This window comes from Plectropomus leopardus, chromosome 7, assembly GCF_026936395.1.
Source record: "Plectropomus leopardus strain MGB_pleo_1.0 chromosome 7, ASM2693639v1, whole genome shotgun sequence".
Classification (NCBI taxonomy): domain Eukaryota; kingdom Metazoa; phylum Chordata; class Actinopteri; order Perciformes; family Serranidae; genus Plectropomus; species Plectropomus leopardus.
In genome coordinates, this window is record NC_142182.1 from 25932888 (window position 1) to 25939975 (window position 7088).

General features: G+C 37.0%; 1 protein-coding gene across 6 annotated transcripts in view; it reads right to left on the bottom strand.

Annotated features, from left to right (window-relative positions):
• LOC121950219 (alanine and arginine rich domain containing protein) overlaps positions 1-775 on the bottom strand; it is a 30810-nt gene extending 30035 nt beyond the window's left edge. For all 6 annotated transcript variants that reach the window (XM_088080320.1, XM_088080323.1, XM_088080324.1 and 3 more), the window contains exon 1: positions 654-775. The gene's annotated coding sequence lies outside the window, so the exon portion shown is untranslated. The remainder of the gene's footprint in view (positions 1-653) is intronic.
• Between the last annotated feature and the right edge of the window lie 6313 nt (positions 776-7088).

Here is a 7088-nt window from a genome sequence, read left to right on the forward strand (position 1 = left end):
ATGTCCGAATTGGCTAGCGTTGTTTATATGAACGTAGTTAGCGTTATGTCTTGTGGCTTGTTACCATGGTAACTGACTGTACAAATGGTATGCTAACGTCACGATAGCATTAAAATGTTATCCAATTTGGAACCGTTTTGAATAAAAACTCGGTTTTATTGGTGCCATTGTGCAGTGCACACTGCTAAATCTACAGCTACCACATCAAAAGAAAACGATGAAGTTCTGGTCAAACTATTTTTATATTCTGGATTCTTCCGTTGGCTCCGTGCTGCGCCTCCCACGTCGTCACTTCACAAATGCTGCAAACCGCCACATTCAAACTGGATTAGTAGCAGAGGCGAGCAAAGATGACTGTCACGACAGCTAGCGCTAATTTGTAAGACTCGCTTCAGTTCATAGACACTCGTGCTGTTCTTCAAACAAGCAAGCAGGAGTTGGTAGCTAATGCTAACCGGGCTGAAACAAACTTAACCCTGCTAACGCAATAAGCAGACGCTAGAAATCAAAGCCGAGATGGTATGAGTTTACTAAGACCGATTAACTTTAAGATAAATACAAAGGAGGTACGCGAGGGTATAAAACTATTAATCGCACAAACATGTATGTAAACACTGCTTATTTACTGACCGTCTGTTAATTCAAACACTAACCTGTTGATTGTCGGAGGCAGACCACTGTAACAGGGCTAATGCTAACGAATGTACGCTGACAGAAACTTGCTGGCTGTTGGGTTTTTAAGGAACCAATCAGAAAGGATTTCGAGGTAGCACACTCTTCACTGACCAATAGGCGGCTTCTGTTTGTGTAAAAGGTTGGTTTACATGCCACTGAGGGTTGTTCGGAGGCGAAGGAAGCTTGTTGTGTAATGGCTAAAATTTACCACTTGATGGTGACATTTGTGTTGAAATCATGTTTGCCAGCGGCAGAGAACCCAGAGTTGTACAAGAGCCAATTTCCATACTTTTTTTTTTTTTTTTTGCTCAACACAATACAGTTATTTAGAACAGTGTTTGTAAGCTTTTTCCTGAGGGAAAATTCAGTGTTCTTCTCCATCACACTTGTCCATTGTTCTATTAGCTCTTTGTTTTAACTGCACACTCTTCTAATGTAGAACAAGGCTGTTTAGCAGTGAGTGAATCTTCACTGTGAATCCTCACTGTGCCCTTATCTTGTGAGATTAAAGTTCATAACAAAAATGACAAAGCTATTCAAGAAATGCTGAAATACAGATACATGGCACAACATCAAAAACGAAAATTACTAGCTGGTCTAACTGCGAAAAGCCCTCCACATACGCTCATAAAATCCCATTGGTTAAATGTTTAAATTGATGTAGTTAATATGGAAATTTAAGTAGCTAGGTTGCATGGTGCTAGAAAGTACTTTCTCATGTTGGATGAGTAAGTAAAATACAAGAACTTCTGTAATTTTATAACTTATAGTGCTGCCATTACTTTTCTTTGGTTAAGTTTTAATTTTATTTTTTTTTACTGCAATGCTATCTATTATGCAAATTCCTGCTGTCATTATCTATGCATATCTTGAAACTAAATAAAACATAAACCACAAGAAAAAACACAGACCAACTATAACTTTCTTTAAAAAGATTTCTTGCACCCCTTAAAATGAAGAAGGCCTCGCTCTTAAGATTCGTCTGGCCTTTAAAAAATAAAAACAAATAAATAAATAAATAACAATATATGTTTTGAGATAGTACAGACAGACTAGCGCACATGCTCTACCAGACCTCCTTGACATAATGTGTGTATTAGGTCTGTTGCTCACCACATGTAGATTCCTTTATGCTCACAATCTGCTTCTGCTTAACCACTATGGGGAATAGAGTAGTTATATTCTTACGCTTGGAGGCATCTAACATATTTTTCTAATGCCATGAAATTTAGGCTTTACAGCCAACCACAAAATTTTGCCAACAGAAGACAAGTCATGCTTACAATGTCTTCCCTGAGGGAAACCAAAACACTAACAAATACAAATGTGTTTTTATAATGCAAGCAGCTGACATGAGCTTCAGATTAAAAGTTTGCAGAGCTTTAGTTTGCTTGACAAACATACAGTCATCCCACCTGTTTAAAGTAATGTGCAACCATGCTAATTATAATTTAGTGAAAATTACTTTAAACCATAAAAGTGAATTGCAGTTGTTTGTCATAACTAGTCAAACCATTCTAATACTCGAGATCCAGGACAGCATTCTCATGTCTCTGTCAGCCAATGTTCTGCTTTTTGAAATGTGAATTGAGGTCTTTTCTTGAAATGCGAGACCATGTGGGCGTCCGTGTTTCCAGAAAACCAAATCTTCAATCTCACCTGTTTATCAGCTACTGTTTTGCCAAATAGCCCCCTGAATGTGATAAATCAAAAGAATCCTCTAAGAGCTGTCTTATTTCCAAGTAAATGGACGAAATATTGTTACATCTCCTGTTCATATATTTGACTCCTATTAATTATTTGCTGACAAGATATTTACAGAATGACATGTGTAACATCTGGTAAATAATTTTTATTTGATATGAATGTATTTAGATACCAGGTGGTGCACTTACTAACTGAAAATTTATTATGAGACGTCTGAGGTGACACAATTACCGCCCTGACAGGATGAATGCACAGCAAGATAGCAATGTGACTAATGTTCTTGTACAGGTTGAAAATTGCTGCCAAGAGTCTGGCTCTGTTCAGGTGTAATATAACAGTATACCCTGATTAGAATTAGAATTAGAATTAGAATTAAATAGAAAGGTACAGAGCACTGTGATACAGTCAATTGAATTGTCAGAAAATTATTTCACTCCCAATCAAGCATGGCTGCTCAAAATTACTTTGTGCTGTTGCTGACAGCATTGTTAAAAAAATGCATTTATGTATGGTGTTACAGAGCAATATTACATTGCCTAAAGGGGGGGGATGGTATTGCTGGTTACACCTCTAGGATATAGATTAAGAAAGTTTTAGATTGAAAAAAATTCCATCCACAGTTGTCTGGATGTTAAGGAAATTGACCAAAATCATCATGACGAAATAAATTTCACTTATTTATCATCTGCAGAGAAAAAAATAGTCTATTATTAAATAAATGAAATATATAGTAGTTTGAAATGGTTAACTGACAAAATGTTTTTTTCAAAATGCCACATGCATTAAATGTGTTTTTAGGGGACAGACATACAACTTTATTCTTGTTTTTTTGCAGTTATTTGATTTTAATAATATTTCCAACAGTCCTTAAACACATCATACAGATGAAGGCTTCTGTTATTAAGATTACTTGATTCTACATGTCTCATCCAAAATTTTGCCAAAACCGTTCACACCAGCCAGATGCGTGTGCTGTGTAGGCTCCTTAAACTGTGTTGGTTGGATGAGTGGCTGCTATATTCTACTGAAGCGCAAAGATAGCTTGTGTGTTGATGCGATTTCTAGGAAGGATCTGCATTTTGCTTGAGACATTGGCTGTTTGTTTTATAACTCTCACTATTGTGCTATTCACTTGTTGCACTGGCTCCAAAACCTACATTTGGTGTCAATACTTAAAAGAATATGGTTATTTCTGGTGCAGGGAGGGTAATAATTTCCCCAGGTAACTCGGGGAGGCTTAACAAACAGTATCTGTAGCTTCAGAGAGGGTCAAGATTAATAAATAAATAAATAAATAAATAAATAAATAAAGTCATACCCCAATCATCCCTCTCCTCTAATAAACAAAATACAGTCCCTAAGTGGACCTACTAGCCTATTTCCAAGTCAAGAATGAAATTTTACACTGTAATACTCAACTTACTATATTGTATGTCTATGTATTAAAGAGACAATGTAATAGACATAAATATAATAATATTAAAACGTAACAGAAATGCAATGTATTTCTTTCCCTCTAGCTGATTACCTGACATTTCTATTACATACAATACAATATGGGATTGTGATCAACCACACTGTTATGAAAGGAATTATCTGGTGTCATGCATGCTTATGGTGTTGTCAGTTGCTGGAATCTGAGATATTTCTGTGCCAGAAATCAATGAGTCTGAGTTATATTTTAAGTCAAATCCCAGGTGCTTGTTATCTGTGAACCATTAACCAATCAATGTCACAACACATTGTCAAGAGGTCTGACATATTATGAACCAGGCATACCATACATAAAAGAAAATGTAATGACAAGAAGAGCAAAATATATTAATTTGATTCTGAAACAGCTTATCAGCTAAGGAGGCATTGATCACATATACGTACATTGTTTGTGTATTCAGCCCTGTATGTTTTGGAATTAAAACAATAATGACAATGGCTTTTTTTTTGTGTGTTTGTTTGTTTTAAATTCCTTTAAAACTGCTTTTTAAAAACGTTATTTAAAGTAATCCTAAGTAAATCTGAGGCATCTTAATAAAGTAAAGATTCTTGATAAAGATTCTTTTGTAGATTGAAGTTGTCTAGAATTATCCATGTAGATTTCCTGCCAATAATTCAATATCTTTGATATTCAATTCAATATGTTTTAGAGTCCTCAGTTCTGTTGAACAGATGTGCTGGCCCAAGACTACAGGTGAATATTGGAATTCATTGAGGCCTTTTACGGCATTAACTTTGACAATAAATGTCATGAAAAGTTATTTTTGACGTCATTATACACAATCTTCATTCTGCAGTTAATCCTCCCCAAAATCCAATGACTGGTAAATCATAGTAGTTTTACTGGAGAGCACCATCAAATATTGACTCAGAGGCTTTGAGACAACTGCCTCAACTCAATTGCTTGCATGTACCCTATCACACACTTTAGACATTCAATTATCTTTTCATTTAAGGGTTAGTAGGTCAATATATCACTAGTTATTATATATTTTTATTATTTATCTTGTAGGCAAAATCCAAAGAAACAAAACAATAATCTATTATCTGTCTTTATTTGATGGGCAAGAGCTAACACTCCAGCAATTTTCCATGAGTCTGGACCATGGAAGACCAGCCCGTTGACATTCCTAGGTTGTCAAATAATGATGTTTTGTCATTTTGTCGTTTTGTCATATTGATGCCAAATGCACTCTGTAGTGTGTTAATGACATGGGTTATTAACCAACTCCAATAAAAACCTATCCTGATGTAATACTGAGGCAGATTTTCTAAGTCCCAATATTTGTTGCAATAAATGGGAAAAGTCTAGAGAGCAGTTCTTTTGTTATTGTTAGACTCAATCTGCTCAGACCAATTAAATGTCTCCCAGCATTCCTCTGTGATGGTCGGCTCTCTGCAATCTTTATCAATGGGACATGCACACATAAACAGATGCACATCACATCTCTCGTCTCGTCTCTTGTTTCCCCTCTTTAAATTGAATCTTTCACTGCAGGTGCGCAAACTATATTTTCACTCACCCAGCTCATCATGCTTAATCACAAGCTGTGTTTTCAATCTGAAGAAGCCTTGTTTTAAAGCCATCCAGCAAGCTATTTCCCTCAGAGGTGCTTTTGTGTCTGGCCCACCTCCACTGATGGTAAAAATCTAAAATCCAGTCTGCCTGCTCCGTAAAAATTGAGCATCAAGGTTTTAGAAGTTATATTGCTTTTTGTGTTTGAGACAGTTATAATGCTAACATTAAGTGTCAGCCTCTAGGGCTGAAAAATGAAGCCAACGTGGAAGTGCCAAAAACTGCTGTTCATCAAATGACCACTTGAGGCTGGCTCCAGGAGCAAGTCAATCCTCATAGACCCCCATGTTAAAATACCAACTTAACAGCAGAAATTAACATGTTTACAGCCTGATACGTAAAATGATTTTGGTCTCTGTAGCTAATATCAGCATTCATGATAACTTTATTTTTTTTAAAAATAACTCACATGTTTACAAGTTATTAAGGCCCAAAGTTATGCATATTTAAGGGCAGGGTCACTTGAGTGACATGCTGTCTTTGCATTTTTGCTACCAGTCACTGCAGTCTGTAGCTGCATGAATCTCATGAATCTTATGCTGCATTGCCGTTCTGTCTATAATTCCTAATGCAGAATGGGGAGTGAGAGTGGTCTCACCAGGTACTAACAGCATTATAATGAGGTCTGTGTAAAACGTAAAGCCGGAAAGATATGACCATGGGTTAGGAGTTGTGAAGTTAAGAATATTTATTATGTTGGCAATCACACAGTGGGGGATTTTAAAGGCAGTTGTATGCAATTAGCAGCTATTTCAAAGAAGAAGAACAATGGCCATAAATGTTTGCATATTGGGAAAACAATGAGATTCGGGAGCTTTTTACCCACCGAGCAGAGGACAGGATCAGCCGTCATATAACAGAGCAGGTAAATGACTGTGACTGACATGTTATTCTTTAGAAAGCACTGGTGATGCATGTTATATAGAGGCAGACGCTGTTGTGTTGCATGTCACACCCGTAATGCCTCTCTTGATTGCAAGATGCCATGATGCAGTGAATAATCACACACTGGAGTGGAAGGATTCCGCTGTTGTTTGATTCTGTATAAAAATGCAAGGTCCGTATAAAGCAGGGTCTTCGTGGCAGCCCTATAGCCAAATCTCTGTGTGAAAACAGCTTGTGAATCAGATCTACCCCTTGCTCCTCGACAGTGATGGTACACGTGCCGAACTTAAGGCTTTAGAACAGCACTCTACAAATCAGTAGGTGATGTCATGGTAGCTTTGTTCATTATTTATAGAGTCTATGGCAGGCATGTCAAACTGGTCCACAGGGGGGCCGGTGTGGCTGCAGGTTTTTGTGCCAACCAACCAAGAGCACACAGTTTGACCAATCAACTGTCTGAAGACGGAGATCAGTTGATTAAATGAGTCAAGTCTGGTGTGCTGCTACTTGGTTGGAAACAAAACCTGCAGCCACACCGGCCCCCCTGTGGACCAGTTTGACATGCCTGGTCTATGGTATGTGGACATACATTTAAATATTGCATAAATTATAATTTTGAACCAGTGTTGGCAATAGATGAAAAGTCAGTGGATAACCAAAATCATTAGGGGTCACACATTTGGGACCTATGAATATCTGTGTAAAATGTTGTATTATTTTTTAATGGACAATTAAAAATTTTGACCTACTG